The sequence below is a fragment of the Convolutriloba macropyga genome, chromosome 10 (assembly GCF_964194025.1).
Source record: "Convolutriloba macropyga chromosome 10, txConMacr16.3, whole genome shotgun sequence".
NCBI lineage: Eukaryota > Metazoa > Xenacoelomorpha > Acoela > Convolutidae > Convolutriloba > Convolutriloba macropyga.
The window spans coordinates 57,858,935-57,861,634 of NC_134477.1; positions in this window are offsets into that span (position 1 = coordinate 57,858,935).

Consider the following 2,700-nt stretch of genomic DNA (forward strand, 5'->3'; position numbering starts at 1 on the left):
AGTAGAGACGGAGCTGGTTTCTCCAACCGACGATTCATTCGTCAGCCACTAGTAAAAGAGTTTTGCCTTCTTATTGGCACAATGCTTGCTTCTTTGTCGTTTTGGGCAACTCAATGCATGTAATTTACAAACTGGTGTCTCCCGACATAATTTCAAGTGTTCAATTTTTGGGCAAAACAAAGTTTCCAAGTTGATAACGTTCCTCTGTAACAGCTGCCGTAAAGTTTCCGTTTTTTCTAATCCTTTTGCGTAAAAATCAGAAAAGGGAAATCGAAGAACTATACTTTGAAAAATCTGTTGCAAATAATGATAAGGGTACTCTCCTGTCTCCCACGAGAGACCATGAAGAAATTTAGATACCAACAGGAAAGATCTTTGCTCACTCGAAGAAAGTATGTTAAATGAGTTTGGAGGTAAAAACGAAATTGTATCGTTGTAATTTTTGGTAGATACCGCAAGTTCTTTTATTATAAATCCAGATTTTTTACTTCTAAAGCCTTCAAAATCAAGAACAACTGCTCCAGATTTCAACATTCCAGCAAATTGAATAAACTATTTTTGAATGATTTTACGTATAAACAAAAAACAATTCCAGTCACATGACCAAGGTACTCATTTGTGACTGAACAAGGTAATACGTAGGAATAGCCTGGACCCTTTTCACTATATTCATATACAAAACCGGAAGCGTCGTGAAGTATCGCATGCAGTCTCAAAATTTTGAACGATTTAAAATATTTGTCGAGGGCTGAATTGTCGATGCCAATCAAACCACCATAGGGTCGTAGTTTCAAAGCTATATCTAAATCAATCTCAGGATCCAAATGAAGACAAGTAGCTAAAAAGTATAAAAACCGTTCACCGTATTGTGAATATTCTTTTTCGATTTCCTTATAAGTTTCGTGAATACTCTTCAAATCAACTGTAGCAATTGTAGCCATATGATTTTATGAACGCTCACCCAAAAATGACTCTAGCCAGGCTTTTCCGCCCAAATCAACCTACATGGCAATTTACATGTATCACGCACGGCCGTTGTTTTACATGTAGCGCCGCAAAGGATAACCCCCTATTATCACACGTATTAATTCGAAGGATAACACCCCCCTATCTTAGTACCCTATTATCTTACTACTATTGTCTTTATTCTCCTTTTCGTTTCCCCAAATTTAATTCTCCTCACTGTTGAAAAGACAATGATTGTTATTAAAAACAGATAGAAAAGGCATCAATCCTTTCATATGCCTATCAAGCTATTGAGTGGGTTTTCTGAGTTTTTGAGTTTTTCAAAAGTTTCTTTTTTGGCCTTTACGGATGTTTTTCAGATGTCATCTACATAAAATTTTGCAAAACTGGGTTGTCAACCGTGCCAAAATCTTGCAGTACGGATGTTTTTCTTGAACGTCATTGCCGAAAATTTTTTCATGAGCATGCAAAGAAAACAACATGCGAAGCCACAAACAGACCCACATTTAATTCTAATTAAATTTTTGGATTTTATAAGCACAAAAAAATTTGAATGTTTTCCATTATACTCCCCTCCACCTTAGTGGTCATATAATCAATATAGCCCCACCCCCAATCATGGCAACTATGCCTTAATGGGTGGGGTATAATTTCTAGGGGGGGGGCTCTAATGGGAAAGATGCTAAAATTTTTCTCAAAAACAAAGGCAAATTTGTTTTCTAAGGTACATTTTGATTAAAATTAAACTTAAATTCAATATATACAGTGGTCGTTATTTCTGTTCAGAATAAATGAAATCTTGTTTTTTGTTTCTATGTAGATGAATATGTTGTTTTTTTTGCCTCATTATCCTCAAAATCGAATAAAACAACTATTTATTTATCAAAATTTGATTAGGCAAACCTGGTAGTAGTAATATAGTGAGCTACACTCCCGGGGGGGTGAGGTCCCCCATGTATTAAGATAGGGTATAGCGTATTTTTCGGGATTTGGGTCCTCCCTAACGTATAAGGATAGGGAATGAATTAGCATGTATTAAGATTAGGTATAGCGGCGTTAATGTATTAAGATTGGGTATAGCCGCCATGTATTAAGATTAGTTATAGCCGGCGACATGTATTAAGATTAGTTATATGCGCCGACATGTATTAAGATTAGTAATAGCCGCCGACATGTATTGAGATTAGTAATAGCCGCCGACATGTATTAAGATTAGTAGTAGCCGCTGCCATGTATTAAGAGTAGTATAGTCGGTGCAAATGTGGGGGGTAGGTTCGGAGACGCTCCTGATTGGCTGAAATTCAGCCAATCAGGTTCGGAGACGCTCCTGATAGGCTGAAATTTTGAGGGGAAAAAATCAATGTTTGTGTAGTTATTAAGTGTTTACTTGAGAACAATAGAATTGGCGTGGGTAATTAATTGCTGTAATTATGTGAGGGGTAATTATGTGACAGGTTGAATTTTGTTTACAACTTTTATGTTATTAAATTGTGAAATTAATTGGTGGGGGTTTTCAATTACCCTAGTTATCTGAGGGGTAATTATGTGACATGTTGAATTTTTGTTTACAAATTTTAGGTCAATTGCAGAGATTGTTCCCCTAATTGTTTGAATCAATTGTGTAACAAATGTCTTTTGCGCGCTCATTAATTGGAAAAAGTCAAGATAGCAAGAGGTAGTTTTGATCTACCGTCCTCTGCGTTATGGGCCCAGCGCGCTCCCACTGCGCCATCT